Source organism: Mytilus galloprovincialis, chromosome 11, assembly GCF_965363235.1.
Source record: "Mytilus galloprovincialis chromosome 11, xbMytGall1.hap1.1, whole genome shotgun sequence".
In the NCBI taxonomy this organism is placed as follows: Eukaryota; Metazoa; Mollusca; class Bivalvia; order Mytilida; family Mytilidae; genus Mytilus; species Mytilus galloprovincialis.
Genome location: NC_134848.1, coordinates 28,060,056 through 28,077,515, shown reverse-complemented (window position 1 = coordinate 28,077,515; position 17,460 = coordinate 28,060,056). Strand labels below are relative to the sequence as shown.

General features: G+C 33.7%; 1 long non-coding RNA gene across 1 annotated transcript; it reads left to right on the top strand.

Annotated features, from left to right (window-relative positions):
• The first annotated feature begins 562 nt into the window (after positions 1–562).
• LOC143051088 (uncharacterized) lies at positions 563–2,209 on the top strand. The gene is made up of 4 exons (XR_012970588.1): positions 563–691; positions 1,016–1,040; positions 1,393–1,470; positions 1,875–2,209. It is a non-coding gene; the product is annotated as an uncharacterized LOC143051088 (long non-coding RNA).
• Positions 2,210–17,460: the final 15,251 nt, after the last annotated feature.

The following is a 17,460-nucleotide window of genomic DNA, read 5'->3' as shown; positions in this document are numbered from 1 at the left end:
CGTAAATCTTAGTAATCTTTTAGAAAAATCTTCTCCTCTGAAACTACTGGGCCAAATTTAACCAAACTTGGCCATAATCATAATTTGGGTATCTAGTTTTAAAAATGTGTCCAGTGACCCGCCCAACCAACCAAGATGGCCGCCATGGTTAAAAATAGAACATAGGGGTAAAATGCAGTTTTTGGCTTATAACTCGAAAACCAAAGCATTTAGAGCAAATCTGACAGGAAGTAAAATTGTTCATCACCGTTGTTGGGTTGCTGCCCCTGAAATGGTAATTTTAAGGAAATTTTGCTGTTTTTGGTTATTATCCACATAATTTCTCCTGTGTACATTTAGTTGAATCCTAAGTCCTATGTACTAGAGTATTAATACAGTGTTTTTTCCCCCATATACATTTTATAAAACCTACCATCACTTCATATTTTGGATTGCTCATTTCATACAATTCTTCATTCATATGTTATTTAAAATCATAGATTCCAACACTAAACATTTTATTCATTTTAAAGTGTAGTAAATTGTTCTGACATATTAAAAAAAAAATCTAAATTTGCCTATTTTCAGTAACTAACTAGTGAACATTATATTGTATTACATAACCATTAGTTACAACAGAATCCATGGTCTAGTAGGAAAGGTCTATGATGGAAACCTACAGACTGAAAAGCATCTTAGATATTAATCTCAGGTACATGTACATGTTTTTTTTTTATCATTTAACATAACAATTTGTAATAGTAACACTATTTTAATATATGGTCTTTGTTTTTCATAACAGTCTATGTAAAAGATGTGTAAATTGATAAACCTCAAAAAATGTAAAAATGATAAAACAATAATTTAATGGGAAGTTTCAAACTATTATGTAGTTTACATAATTATTTGTTATGTAAAGATTCATATCTATTGTTTAAAAGGGTCAATTAGAAGATCTGTAAATCTTAGATTTTACAGTTACTTATTAATTATGTAACATTTTTGTATAAAATATACATTACTTTCTTTTTAACAGCACAGGTCAACAGATAGAAGATATTGTAAGTACTAAAACTATTCTTTTTACACTTAGATTTTTCAAAAATGTTACTTTTATAAATATAAAATATTTTATCTAAAAAGTCTTCAATGATTGTAGTAAAAGCATTGATTGTAACAGTGTTAGTACTGTGTACCTCCATTTTCATTTTGAACATCCTTGAGCTTTATGTCATCCTTGTACATGTTATACTTGTTTCATTTGAATTTTGTAACATTTGCTCCTGTTTATCTTATTATTTAAGAGATTGGTTTCTTAATTTAAATTATAGTGTGTGTGTGTGTGTATTTTTTTTTCCTGTTGACATTATTGTATTTTTAATTATAGTAATTACTGGAGGTTTTTTTTCCCAGGTATAATCAGATTAAATTTATTATGGAAGGAGCAGCAATGATGAAACAAGAGCCTCAAGCAAATGATGTTCAGACAAGGTATTTAATAATTTTTCATTACTGTTATTATAATTGTTCTTAATCATTACAATATAGATAATGAAACTGAATAGACTGAATCTCTTACATTTTTGATTATAAAAAAGAAGATGCAGTATGATTGCCCATGAGACAACTCTCCACAAAAGACCAAATAACACAGAAATTAACAATTATAGGTAGCCATATGATCTTCAAGAATGAGCAAAGCCCCTATCACATGGTCAGCTATAAAAGGTCCCACCATGACAATGTAAAACAATTCAAACAAGAAAATTGATTAGCATACTATATGATATTTTTACAATATAACAACTAACTATTCTTATTTTGAATTCAGTTCAATATTTGATAATGATAATAATAATTCACTGAATATTTATAATTTAAATGTATTTTTTTAGGTATTCAGAAATAGCTGTGATTACTCATTTGGAAGACCTCCTAAAAAAGAAAATCGATGATATGGCTGTTAAAATTATGTATCAGGCTGAATTGATGGAACGGAATAAAATGAAACTGAATAGTGACATTGTATTTAAAAAACAATTAAAATCCCGCAAAAGGGATTTAATGTCTGAAGAATTAAACAGTTAACCTTAGAAGAAGGACAAACCATATATATAGTTTTTTAAATATCTAAAGACATTTGTTGTTGAATTAATTTTGTATTATACATTTGTGTAATGAAATTTATAGATTCTTTTATTTGATGTCTTTATATAAATAAAGTTATCTTGACAGGCTGTGAAGAGAGTTTTTATCAAATGTTATACCTGTATATAATATCTGATTTCATTTAACTTTATAACATGTAAAGGGGTTTATTAGTAAAAAACTAGATATAGTTTAAAAAAAAACAACACTAATAATATATGCATACCTAATTTATTTCACAAATATTCACAAATAAATTACACTGTACAATATCTGAGAGAAAATATCATTTATACTTTTACAGTTTTTCTACATGTATTAAACCATATCATCCTAAATGTTTCTGATTCAAAGCTTTATTAATATACTGTGTGATGGCTGTTAAGTAGTTCCACTGTATCAATGTTAATGAAATGCCTTTAATGGTAGGTTTATGGTTTAAAAATTGTCTGATGTCTATAACTGTTCTCTTGTTGTATTCACATATAGTTAACACAAATTCACTAGGTAGACTAAAATGTTTAATAAAAGAGCACAATGACTGGTTGAAGTTTTGGTCAATTTTAATGTAGTCAGTCATGTTTGTGTTTTGTTTTGAAGATTCATATACACCACAAGTTATCCACAAAGTTGTTGCTGATAATATTAATAATTACTCCTGTCCATTTCAACATATTTATATGCATTTCATAATGATAGTACATATCTGACAAACTAGATGCAATGCTTTTTCTTGATGATGAAGATGTAGAATTAATCCTTGTATGTGACATGGTTAAAATATTATGACAACCTTTCTCTTTCAAGTCATCAATGTAAATAAACTTGTAAATAAATAACAACTACTCTTATTTGTCAGTTATGGTTGCTTGCGCTCTCTCTCTCTCTCTGTTCATGTAAAAAATTGAGGTTGGTGTGATACTAACGATCTGTTTACATACATGCATCTATTAATAACTACATTTTGCTGCTTCTCAACATTGCGCTTTTCTTTTCGATTGTCATCCTTGTCAATGCCCTGGTGACATTCGAACAGCTTCCTTCCTACCACTACAAAAGAAATTCCATCACAAGGAATGATAGAAACTGAATCTGGGTGAGGATCTCGAAACCGTATTTTCTTCGTATAAGAAGAGATAAATCTAAATACAAAATTGAGCCTGAATGAACAAGTAGCAGAATATTGATCTGGATGCAGATATTTTCAATCCTGTTTTCTAAATCATCAAATGTGACTTGAGCTTTATATTATACTTTGTAGGCATTATCCACTGCATTGTAACGCACCTGTTCTTTAGCCAAGAGCCTTTTTTGTAAAATGAATTAAGGATACTGTGTTTTGAAAAACTTTAACTGAAGCTCACGTATACGCTTGTGAAATAACACCCCGCCCCTTTTCAAAATAGACCACGTACCTTTTTAGTCATTTCCGTAGTTAATATTTTTTTTAACCACTCGGAATTTATCATGATTCTCTATGTTATCCTTTTGTATTGTTTGATGTACATCAAATACAGATTTTACTGAAATTTCAGTCATTTTCGCTTTATATGTCTATGTAATTTTATATGTTCTATTCTTCTCAAATGAGAATGGTATTTTTCATACCTAGCACACCCCTAAAGGTTGTTGTCGCTGCTACGAGGGGAGGGCAATTGTTTTCATTAACCGGCTCTACTACCTTATTACCCTTTGATAGTAATACAAGGTGGAGGTTCTGAGGTTCTTCTGAGCGCCTTCTCTCCTACGTCTTCTCTACCTGTCCCCTCTGAAAAAAATGTGAAAATCAAATAAAAAAGAACGAAATTAAATTTATTACTGTTATTTATATTGTTAGCTAGTGTATGTATACAGTATTCACGTAACGAAGTCATGTTTGTATAAAGATTTGTTGATTTTGTTTTTAAAACAACAAAAAAGAAAACTATTTTATTTTAAAAGTCCGGACCCGACCTGGACATTGTCGGGGTAAAACATTTTTCATATTTCGAATGAAATGTGTTTAAAAGGGTTTCCCTTGCTAATATTTATTTGGTATAACCATTTAAAAGGCATATTCTTAATTATTTTAACACAATTTATTCCTTCCCAACCCCAGTTTCATTATGATATAATAGGTCAGAAGCTTCGTGTATAATGTTTGATTTCCCGACCGTGCAAGGGCTGTATAGCCAGTCAAGGTCGTTAAAAACTTCCATTTGTATAATGTTTGACACATTATATTGCATAGAACGATAGTGCTATATTAACCGATAGTCTCCGTTACCAATCATTCTAACATGACGTCTTTCAAACGGTTTGAGTACACACCCGTGGTATATATGAATATATTGTTTTGGCTGTTCCGATCGTACTCCCACGTCATATGCTCTTATATGAATGAGCTACCCGACGTCAGAATATAAGCATTTTACGGGAAAATACCCGTAAATTGTATAGTTACAAGATTATTTGATTGTCGGTTAAGTATAAATAGGTTAATGGTCTTCCTATCGACATCAAAATATGTGTATGTCTATGGTTATGAACAGAATCTTGTTTCCATGCAAATTGATGCACATGTATTAGGATAATCTTGTTTGTAATAAGTTCAACATTAAAAATTTTAGTAGTAAATTGTTCGTCCGGCCTCATCTTCAGTTTGATGATTCGAAATATCTTCTGATAACTTGTCATAAAAAGTAGCAGGTGTGTTTAAGTTTGATGACATGCGTTCTCAAAGCTGATGAAGTCGCATGTTTGTTATTGTGTGGTTGAATACACGCGTTTTTAATCCCTGAAACACATTGGGTCAGACGGTTAATTGCTCACTGTTGTTCTAAAATAAGATTCTGGTTATTAATCATCTGCTCCTGGTACATCCAAAGTATATCCGGCCTATTTGTCTGGTAAGATGTAGCGGTTATCGTAGCCCTCCTTTTTTAATTTTGTTCAGTAAACATAAAAGTAACCTTTTTTTGTCACATTATCTAATGGAACTTCAATAATTTGAAAAGACCATCATAATTCACAAGTCCCGTTGGATTAGCAGAATTATTAACACAAAATGGGAAAATAATCGCATATGCAAGCCGATCATTGACAAACGTTGAAACACGCTTTTCGCAAACAGAAAAGAAAGCATTGGCAATTGTATGGGCAATTGAACATTTTACATTTACATTGGCATCCGACCACCAACCACTGTAAACTATATTCAACAGTCCAAAGGCAAAAACACCAGCACGCATTGAAATATGGAGATTAAGATTTCAAGGATACAATTTCAAACCAGTATAAACCAGGACAGGTGAAAGTGGTCGACTATTTATCAAGACATCCGACCCCGAATACATTAATCGCATGTTGACATTCACAATTAGCTTAAGAATATGTCCGATACTTAACTGACAAACCTTGCACATGAAGGGCACCAGGGCATAGTACGTACAAAACAGTTGTAACATGAAAAGGTATACTTCCGTGGAATAGACAAACTTGTTGAACAAACATATGAATCATGTATACCATGTTTAGCGTCAACACCCGAAAAATGTTTTTGAACCGCTACAAATGTCCGAAATACCGAATAAAATTTGGGAGAATCTCAGCATGGATTTTGGTGGACCGTTTCCAAATGGCTATTACGTAATGGTAGTCATTGATGAAAACTCAAGGTATCCTGTAATAGTAAATGTACTTTTTGAAGTTTGACATTCCTTTTCATTTTCTTGGTCTTGCATATATTGTAAAATATGAAAGAGACTAATTTCTTTATAGACTGATATGAGATTGGTAATTTTTGACTTCCTCAGATGAAGAACAGGAATTTCTTGAAGACGGCTGCGAAAGACTAGAGCCAGACTAGATGTGTTGTAGTAGCAAAGATCAAGGTCAGCTTTCTCTTTCAATTGTCTTCCTGCTTCTTTTAAACTTAGGGTAGTACCTGTGTCAGATTTTATATCAAACACTGTCTATATATTTCTATAATTCAGCAGAAGTTCCTTAGTGTTTTGGATTGAAGATCTTTGGTCTTTTTATGGAATTGCTATTGATAAAAGTGTCAAATAATATCTGCATGTGCAGTGGAACACCAAGTTGCCAATCTTTCAAGTTGTTAAAACACTTCCGATCTTGTTGTTCAATATCTGTTTTTGTGTATCTCTATATATGGAAATTCGCTAGTCGTGCATCAATTACAAACTTCCACCGACTCTATGAGTGCAAGTCAATTTTATTTTAACCAACATTCGTTTTACATTCAGAGGAATGTATGTAACATACATTAAAAAATAACAAAAATATTAAATAGCGATGGAATTGCAACTGAACAGATAACAGCAAAACTAGATTATGATCACAAGCTATTTGTTAGCAGTCATAAACGCAGCAGACATTTATAAATCATTGGTAAGTTTACGATTAAATCAAGCAAAAACCAATTGTTCTTATTGTAAAAAAAAAAGAAAAAAGTCGGAAGACGTCAATAACGAATAAAAGGAATTATTGAATTAGTTATGCTCATCATCGAATCGCCTTTCATGGACATTCGCTATATCAGATAATATCCAAACCGGTTCTTTAAAGGAGATAAAAGGTACATACATCTAGTTAACTTTACTCATATTGATAAGCTGTTGTTCAGGTTGAATATAGAGGGACCCCAAGGGTGACTGGGGTATAGAAATATGGTTACTTGGTCTTCTCCCGACCGGCAGTAAAACGCTTGCTGAAGTGGGGCGTCCGTTTGGCTGTGCGGGATGTATCAAGTTCGCAGTCACGTCCGTCAGAAGGGGACGTTAAATCCGATGCCTCGTGTAAAGTGAGTGCCACGCTCTTTACACGTTAAGAACCCTTGCAACAACTCTTTGAGGGGTCTGTAGGTGGCCTGTTGCAAGGCAAAATTTCTGTCCCTATCCAATATACCCTCATTTTCCAGTGGCAGTCCAAATTTCCCCGACCATCATCCTAGATGGCCTCTATTACAACAACCTACCTATTGTATTTATTGTGCACTTGTTCTCGTCCTGAATATGCATGAAATATTTGCCAGTGGACGTTAAGCAACCAACAATCAATCAATGAATATAGAGGGTAAATTTCACGTTGGCCTTCAGATCCTTTAAAGAATTAAACACTACGTGTTCAAGTCTGTGTTTCTCCCTCAACTTTGCCTGAAAGAACTCAAAATCAACCCTTTCCAATTTCCAAAATTATTCAAATCTAAATAAAATAATAAAACTGTCTGTGCTGGCTATATGTTTCAGTTAGTTTTTTTTTGCAATTTTATAATCTGGGGCAAATATGGTGTTATCATTCCTAACGTTGACATTTGTTTTAATACGAATGTCATCAAGTAACTTCTTTAATACCAAAATGTACTCATCCCTAAAGATCAAAGCTGGTGAGGCAGAGATCAACATTTTACGTATAATTTAAAAGTAGTAGGTATGTTGATCTTATTTCACTGCGAACATTTTTTTTTTCGACGCTATCTATCGAACTTATAATTACCAATTTAATGTAATGAGAAAATTGTTATTCAGAATATTTGTTTTTTCATCTGTTGACCATATTTTTTTCCACAAGCTGGAGGTAAGAATACTTGTTTTGTTTCAAAAACATAACCTCTAATGGACTTGAATGAATGGTTCATTGGAGGTATTTGTGATATACCTAAAGTAACTAGAGTATTAAATAGTGATGAAATTGCTTCTGTACAGATCACACCAAAAACATTTTATGATGATGGGCTCTTTGTTATCGAGCTCCAATGAAAACAGAAGAAATGAACGAGTAAATCATTGGATTCAACATGAACATGAGCAAGACCAATTTAAAATGCAGGCAACGGTCAATTCCTCAAAAATAAAATAAGAAAGAGTCTGAATAGTCGTTTAAAAGCAAGCGTTGAATTGGTTATGTTCGTCATCGAATATCCTTATATGGACATTCGTTTTGCTAGACGTGCATCAAATGGGCGTCAATTGACCCTCTGAGTTATAAAATCTTCAGTTAAAGTCAGGGTTATCTTATCAACATTCGTATTAAATCCAAAGGAATATATGCGTCATACTAAATGTATAAAATAACTAAACTATTTAATAATGATAGAATTGTTACTGTACAGAAACCAGCAAAACTATATAATGATCATAAGCTCTTTGTTAACAGTAATTAAAGCAGCAGACATCTATAAATCTTTCTGATTGAATTTAGGAAGTAACCGATTTAATAAAAATGCAGGCAATAGTAAATTATTCTAGTTCAAAAATTAGCATTATCGCAAACGACGCCAATATGAAAGGAATCTGACATTGAATTAGTTATGTTCATCGAATCTCCTCATAAGGACACTCGCTATGCAAGTTGTTGTATATCTTTCGTTTGAGTTATCATTGACTTTCTTAATTCATTGACCCCAAGGGTGACTAGGGAATAAAGATATGGTCACTAGGTCTTCTTCCGACCGGCAGTAACACGCTTGCCGAAGTGGGGAGTCCGTTTGGCTGTGCGGGATGTATCAAGTCGGTCTCTATTTGAGAGATTATTTAGTTTTGCTATTCTATTAATAGCAGTATCTATCTGAGAGATTATTATATGTTGTTCTATTTGAGAATTACTTGTTTTATCAATCTATTTGAAAGATGATTATTACTGTATTTAAAAAAAAAAAGACACACCAGTCCTTTACTTCCTATGTTATAGCGTTGAAATAGATCCTGTACTGTGTGATAAATAATTAAGTATTGGTATTTTATCCGTCACATATTTGTATCAAATCGCTTGCACGTGCTTACAGGATCTCGTATGCTGATTTGTTGATTCTATATACATCACAGATACATGCACGCATATTTTTGACCTCACCTAACTCTTAAAATAGTTCAGGAGTGCCCGTTGTTTTCTTCTTCTGTCTCATTGGCAATTACATCAAATCTTTTTTTATATGTAACATACCACTTTCACATTCTATTTTTCTAGGGTATAGTATTCCATCTATCCATGGGATATCCACCTGATCTCCTACTGCAAATCTCATCTTCTCCAGTCTCTCCACTTTTACCATCCTTTTCCTGATTAGGTTGTAATGGAGAACTTAACTCCTGGTCAGAATTAAATCGGACAACAAACCATTCTGATGAAAATAAATATTATATATATATTGTCAAAACACACACATCCAAGAGTGACTACAATTAAAAAACGTGGATGATAACTTTGTAAAATAAAACTAAGAATAGAAATGGGGAATGTGTCAAAGAGACAACAACCCGACCATAGAAATAACAACAACAGAAGGTCTCTAACAGGTCTTCAATGTAGCGAGAAATTCCCGCACCCGGAGGCGTCCTTCAGCTTGCCCCTAAACTTCTCTACATCTCCTGTATCGTTTTTCAATTCTTCTTTACTACTTGGTTTTAGCACTGCCTCTTTATATTTTTCAACCCACTTTTCTTTGATTTCTTGCACTTGGTTATTGAGTTTAGTAATGTTTTTTTCCCGTTTTTAATCTTTGTGCAGGCTTCCTTTCATATCTGCTCGCTATTAGTTTGCATTTTTTCGGAATGCTCCGTTGCTGCTTGTAACATGATTTCTTTGATGCTTTTATTGAAGTCTTGAATTTTGTCTCGAAATCACTAGATCCTAGTTGTGGAATGACTGATGCTTTTTGGGATTCTTGCATAGTCTTCCCTTATCAATGTGACGGTGTTGTGTCTTCTCGATAGCTGTTGTCAGCATTCATTTCAAAGTGTGCAACCCAAAAACGGTTGGCGCTGTGGCGCACCCAAATATGGTCAAGCCCCGCCCCCTTATCTAAACCTAATATGGTCAGCATTCAAACTTCAGATAAGACTAGGACGACACAACATGACTCATAAGTCCATATAAGGTCTGGAGCCCATCGTTCCTACTTTCGATCAATTAGAATGATTCATATCCACAAATAAGGTAAGAACGTTACAATATGACTCGTCTGACGTCACTTATTTTGATCGAGGAGGATTCCAAACGGAAGGGTGATATCCATATACGGACATGTAACGAATTGACCAATGGCAAGGACGGGACGAACGTATAAAAAATGTTTTGAAGAATAGACTGAAGAGAAAATCCTAATGTAAAAAAAGTATTACCATGTGATTCTTCGCAATCAAAACTCTCCAAAACGTGAACAAATTCGTGAACAAAAGTAGTGAAAAAATGAAAATAATTCCGATGTTTTTCTAGGTCCTCATAAATATAAACTTTATTTTCGGAATATAGAGGTAATCTTGTTAGTCCGACGCGATCTTCGCTAGCCAAATTTCCGAAATCTATATTTAATCGTAAAACTGAACGTGGAGTGGACCTATCTCCAATGGCTGATATTATAGTTCTTATAGTTGCCAAAGCAATTCCAAGACAGTTTGTCTGTGTTAAAATTTGAAGTGATTTTGAGTCCGAAAGAATATACCTAAATCCGCCTGAAACTTTTGAAAATGTGCTAGAAAAGATGATAAATTCATTGATTCGATGCTTGCACCGTCAAGTCTCAAAGTATAATTTGCACCTTCCCGGACTTACACTTTTATTTCATTCAGAAGCACATTTCCGACACCCGAAGTGCAGAGCAGATGGTAGGCATTAGAAAATGGAATGAAAAACTGAATTAAAAAAAGTATATAAATATATTTATATTTGCGAAGATGATTAAAACATGAATAAATAGACAAGAATTTAACGAAACTGATAAACAAATTAGTTGAATATATATGTAAAATAATATTAAATGACTGAATAAATAGTCAACGATAAATCTTACGGAGCGATGGATCATAAGTAGTAGGAACGGTTGGTTTTTATGCAACCCAAAAACGGTTGGCGCTGTGGCGCCCCCTTATCTAAACATCCCCTCCGGCTGACCTAATATGGTCAGCATTCATACTTCAGATAAGACTAGGACGACACAACATGACTCGTAAGTCCATATAAGGTCTGGAGCCCATCGTTCCTACCTATAAGGTTATTTCCCGTCTCTGTTGTTGTTAAGGGTTTGATTGCAGTCGCGGTCGCATTTAGTTTATGCATTTCATATCCTTTTACTTTCAGCACCCAGTGTAAAACGTCGACGGAATAAAACCCTTCTTTGTCTTAATAAGACTTCATTGATGTATCGCATGTTGTACTGGAAATTTGAGTGTTCTTCTTGTGACAAACTCTTAATTTGAAGGGTAACAGCTGTCTAAGAAGATCAACGTCACACATTTGTATATCTACGTTTGATAATTCTGTATTTGCAGGCATAACTAAATCTTCTTCTCTGTGTATAACCGTATATGTGTCTCCCGTGTCAAGTGTATTCACCTCAGGTGACACAGCAACGGCCTCGTAGATAAATTCGTTAGATTCATTTGGAAGATACTCTTTGTAAATTTGCCCTAAATGATTAAATTTTAACGGGGTTCCTAATGCCTTTTCGTGCTTCAATAATATTTTTGAGTTTATTTTCTCATTTCTTAGGTGGTATATAAGTCTAACAAAGAATAATATGATTTCTCGGTGTCATGTTGTGCAGGAAATAAATGTCCTTTTTGCTGCTACTAAAACGTTGTTCAACAGTCTGCGTATCTACAAAACCAGAGATTTCTTTGACCAATGAGCTTTTTCTAAGCGTTTCTTCTTTTTTCCTGCAATTATCCTGATGGAACCAATCATATAAAGAGAAGTGATCACTTGTACATATTGAAGGTTTGAAGTTTGTTTCTTCGATGTAGTCTCCCTCTACTGTGTCTGTTAGAAACGGCAAACTATATGTTACGGATCTTCGGAAACAATGTCCAATCTTCCTTCATTGGGATGGAAAAACTCCAGTACAGTATTATTACCATGTGTTGCCATAAGATGTGCTATATCTGATATGGTCACAGTTGGTCTATGTTTGAGCGACCTCTTCATGTATATATAGTCACGTGAACTCTCTGAACGTGGAAGATTTTTTATTGCATATACAACACCATGACGGCAACATCCAACAGCCCAACCTCCTAAAAGAGTTGTTAAGGGTTTGATTGCAGTCGCGGTCGCATTTAGTTTATGCATTTCATATCCTTTTACTTTCAGCACCCAGTGTAAAACTTCGACGGAATAAAACCCTTCTTTGTCTTAATAAGACTTCATTGATGTATCGCATGTTGTACTGGAAATTTGAGTGTTCTTCTTGTGACAAACTCTTAATTTGAAGGGTAACAGCTGTCTAAGAAGATCAACGTCACACATTTGTATATCTACGTTTGATAATTCTGTATTTTCAGGCATAACTAAATCTTCTTCTCTGTGTATAACCGTATATGTGTCTCCCGTGTCAAGTGTATTCACCTCAGGTGACACAGCAACGGCCTCGTAGATAAATTCGTTAGATTCATTTGGAAGATACTCTTTGTAAATTTGCCCTAAATGATTAAATTTTAACGGGGTTCCTAATGCCTTTTCGTGCTTCAATAATATTTTTGAGTTCATTTTCTCATTTCTTAGGTGGTATATAAGTCTAACAAAGAATAATATGATTTCTCGGTGTCATGTTGTGCAGGAAATAAATGTCCTTTTTGCTGCTACTAAAACGTTGTTCAACAGTCTGCGTATCTACAAAACCAGAGATTTCTTTGACCAATGAGCTTTTTCTAAGCGTTTCTTCTTTTTTCCTGCAATTATCCTGATGGAACCAATCATATAAAGAGAAGTGATCACTTGTACATATTGAAGGTTTGAAGTTTGTTTCTTCGATGTAGTCTCCCTCTACTGTGTCTGTTAGAAACGGCAAACTATATGTTACGGATCTTCGGAAACAATGTCCAATCTTCCTTCATTGGGATGGAAAAACTCCAGTACAGTATTATTACCATGTGTTGCCATAAGATGTGCTATATCTGATATGGTCACAGTTGGTCTATGTTTGAGCGACCTCTTCATGTCTATATAGTCACGTGAACTCTCTGAACGTGGAAGATTTTTTATTGCATATACAACACCATGACGGCAACATCCAACAGCCCAACCTCCTAAAAGAGTAATAAAAAAAATGAACAAATATTTAAGGTTCTCTTTAAATACTAGTTATATATAAAATGTTAAACATATATCTTATATTTCTTAAAGGCAAATATTTTAGTCACTCGGTTATGACCGGAAAGTAAAACATTATTGGCCTGTGTCGATGAATTAAGCAGTTTGTGTTTGTTATAAAAACTCCTATAAAATATCATTCTTATATTTATACTTAATACGATATAGATTATTCAAAATATTGTTCGCAAACAATACAAATACTACTTTCGTAACACAACGAAGAGGCCAACAGGAGACGAACACAAAAGTAAACTAAAGACTGAGTAAATGTGCCTAACTTAATGCCCGGGGTCTATCTCGTGTTCAACATAAACACAGTAAACCCTTGGTGCGATAGATTCTTGTATTCAGCAACTCTCCATCATGATAGATATGATAGGAAAAGAACAAAAGAAAGCTCTGTTATATCATATTAACTATGATTATCATATACACACCATAAAATGGCGAGCCAATGATTGTATTCAGTATGTTTAAACGGGAATCTCACTATTAGAAAGCTGACATCGTCCACTTTGTTGTATACTTTTGTTATTCATCTACACTCAATGACAATTGAAGATATGTGAAGGCTTTACTGTAACTATGGTATTCTCAATTTTAAGTGCATGATTTGATTAGTTCGAGATAGTAGATATGTAATACCTGAACATAGTTTGGGTACATTCTGCTTCACCTCTTTAGACGCTTCAATTGCCTTGCACATGGCAACCTCCGTCTTGTTAGTGACAACTATGTAAGATTTCTTACATATGACATTCATTAGGGTTACACCAAAGCCCTCGATGAATTTGCCATGATCTTTTTCATTGTAAACAATTGTTGAAATAGCAGCTGTTGTATCTGCTTAAACAGCATAGAACATGGGTCTGCTGGGGTACACCTGCACCACATGTAGCAATATGTGACCTACTTTGGTCAATTTTTCATTTTGACAAACCAGGTATGAGAGATTGAAGGTTTTCCTTTGTATGCATGTCTGGTGATGAAATCATTGACAGTAATTGGCATTTGAGGGTATTGTTGTCAGCTTCCATGTAGAGCTTTGCAATCAAATTTGTTAAATCTGTGTTGACTGTAGATGTAATTGGAATATTAATAATACTAGTTTCACGAGCCAAAAGATGTAATAGTTGAGATGATTGCCCTGGTGCAATGTGTTCAAGTACAGAATGTACAGCCTCATTTGCCTTTCGTTTCAAATAACGCAAAGTACTGTCTTTTACATGTTCAAGAGGCGTTTTAAGTTGAAATTTAATAGGACTTATTGAACTTCTAAGTAGATCAAGGGCTGAATTCATGCTATGAAGTCCTTCTTTTAAGATACCCTGCGCATTTGATGTTGCACTCCAGTTAGATTCGTGAGAGATTTGTGAGGAAGACAAATTCTGATTTTCTTGAGATGAATCACAGCTTACATTGTCAATCTGAAATTATTATAAATTCTAATGCAATTTGGATGTAACAATTTTTTTCATTGGCTAAAAGTTGACGTCAAATCCACAGTTGACTAAGAAGGGACCCGCCATTTTGAATTGATTGAATCAACAAATGTTCGATTACTACTATATAACCGAAAATAAATAACACCTACTTCGAATTCCCGTTTTAATGTAATTTTATCCGAATTTGAAGCATGGTAACGTAATAACCTCCAGTTTGTAAGTTTTTATTTGTACGACTTCACGTTTAGCCATGACGTCTTTGTGCCAAAATCATTCATGAAGCTTTGCGGACTGATTATTCATTTTCAAACTATATTTATGATATTCGAAAACAATTTTTTTTTAAATGATTTGTTTATTATTAATAATACATGTATAGTCGAGTCATTGTGTGCCATTTAATCAGAATTAATCATCATCCTCTGCAGAATTTAATCTTTTACATTCCCAACTGCATGTACATGTATTTCATACCTATTTTGTATTAAAACTTGGTTGGAACTAGCTTCTTTAAAAGTAATGGCGGAGCGAAGTGAGGCAAAAATGTTTTTGAAGGGTTTTGGAGCCCTTGAAGGCACAAGAACCTATAAAACAAACGATGCAAATAATGCTCTTTTAATAGGTGTTTCCCAAACCCTTTCTTAATCTGAAAATGCAAGTTTTCTCATCACTTGTCGTCCGTCGTCGTCGTTAACTTTTACAAAAATCTTCTCTTAAACTACTTTGAAAAAGTGTGGATGCGAATTAATGTTGTTTACACCACACAGACTGAGAGGCATTGTGTCGCCAGAGATGAGTGGAATTCATTACTTGAAACAACTAAAACGTCTTTTGGTATTTTGATTATTTCTCGAAATTGGGCGACCAATTATTAAATGATCGTAATATGCTCCCTTCTAACCTCTCTTTATAACTTGAAGTTGTGTCAAATCGACGCACACGAATACCATGTCACTTTTATGTGTATCAATTCTTTCAATCCTGGAAATTATGATCCTCTCAAAGCAGTCGTTTTTTTTCCTTTCTTTCATTGTAATAGGCAAATACGTAATCTTAAAAAACGTTTGAATCATGAAGCATGTGACCGATTTAAAGTTTATCTACTACAGATATTCAGAAAAGTGGTTGTTTATTGTCAAGTGTAATACAATTATCACTAAAGAAAGGCTCCGATTGAATATTTCATTTGATACAATAGTCTATCAAAAATTGTCATTTTCAGTGGCAGTCCAAAGTTCCCCAAACATTATTCCAGATGGTCTCTTTTATGACAAAACCTACCTATTGTATCTATGATGAACTTATTCTTGTCCTGAGCATGCATGATCTCTTGTGGACAGTTGTCTCATTGACAATCATACCACATCTTTTTTATATGAAATATTTGCCATTGGACGCTATGCATCACACAATATATAAAAAACGGTCGATTTAAGATGACATATAATCTTAGGTAAAGGCGACAGTAGTATAATATAACAAGGGGTATTTGGCTGACTTGGTACAGGACATTTTTAAGAAAAAAAGGTGGGCTGAAACCAGGTTTTGTGACATGCCAAACATCCCGCGTTAATGGTAATGTTAATTATAACATTCTAATGACAACATTACATGACAGGACTACATTACAAATAAATGGGAGAAAATATAGTTTAGAGTAACACACGAATAAAAGTCCACAAAAGGTACCCTTTGAAAGTTAAATATGGTAAGAAATCAATAGAGAAAGTGAAATCTTCTTAAGAAAAATGAATTCAGACTACTTTTGGAAAACAACAATATCCAATCTTTTGATATGGGGAATCAATAACAGATTTTAAACAGGATGAGGGTGCAAAAAACTGCTGTATCCCAAAATATATGCACTTTTCACGACCTTCAAGGTAAATCTGATTTGTATAATCTTTTGGTACTTTATTTGTTATTTTGTCACTAGCAGTATATTGTTCGGGAAACATTGTTTATGATTTCTCAAAATTGTCAGCCTCTTGTCGAAAGGTCCTCTTCAGACACTCCTAGAATGTGTAATTTTCCACATGAAGATACAATGCAACTACTATACGGGCTTTGATTTTCTGGTAGTCAGTTTATGTACTAATTAAAGCTACAAAGGCAGATCATAGTAAACACTTTCCTTCTCCGATTACTTGAACTGGAAACATGAATTGAAAGAAGGTAGTAAAGCATATTTCGGAATTGAGTTTAAAGCTTGTCCGTCTGCATTAAGTTTATAGGTGATCATACCAATGATTTTTGTCCACATATAGTGTGTATCCTTTTTGAAGTTAGGAAGTTCACATATTTCTATACATTTCGCCTGTAAATCATTGAGTTATTTTGCTGGTTGGAGATACAGAACACGATTCGGTAAAGGCCACTACGGTCGCAAGGCAAATATGCGGTATCCGGCTAGGTAATTCATGTACGTCTTGCGCTTTTCATTTCATATTAATATTATAGAGAGATTTTCATTAAATATACTTCAAAGTTTGAAGTATAATGTAATCATAGTTTAGTTGCACTTGTCCAGATAAATGACCATGTATAAAATTTTATTGACCATGTACAAAGGACAAGGTATGATAAGAGGTGTTTTTGGCCCCCTTCCCAAATAAGTTTATAAATGCATCATTGATAGCCTTTGTGTAGAAACTACTCAAAACTATGATTTTTTTATGTTCCGGTGAAAGGAAGGTTGCCTAGCAACGGTTTAAATAAATAGCCAAATTATCACATATGCATTGCTTTCTCATTACACATTAGCATAATTCAAAATAATATTGTTTGTTTAACACTTACTTAA